The sequence below is a fragment of the Penaeus monodon genome, chromosome 25 (assembly GCF_015228065.2).
Source record: "Penaeus monodon isolate SGIC_2016 chromosome 25, NSTDA_Pmon_1, whole genome shotgun sequence".
Lineage (NCBI taxonomy): Eukaryota > Metazoa > Arthropoda > Malacostraca > Decapoda > Penaeidae > Penaeus > Penaeus monodon.
The window spans coordinates 39,826,795-39,826,997 of record NC_051410.1 but is presented as its reverse complement, the minus strand read 5'-3'; the positions used below and the strand labels follow the sequence as shown (position 1 = coordinate 39,826,997).

At 40.4% G+C, this 203-nt stretch overlaps 1 protein-coding gene across 1 annotated transcript in view; it reads left to right on the top strand.

Annotated features, from left to right (window-relative positions):
* The window catches only part of LOC119589256 (Fanconi anemia group D2 protein-like), a 52,010-nt gene that overhangs the window by 42,090 nt on the left and 9,717 nt on the right, over positions 1-203 (top strand).

Sequence of the window (203 nt, the reverse complement as noted above, 5' to 3'; positions counted from 1 at the left end):
CTCTCTCTCAGCACTGTGTTGTCAACGCTTGGTGTACATGGTGAGTGTGTTCAGTTACGTGCACACCGCTGTGCGTACGTGTAGTAGTGTACGTCATGTAGTCATCATACTACTTTACTACATTCTGTACTTCACTCATCTCATTCATACATTACACTCTACTCACTACTACTACACATACACATATACAACTATAAACATAT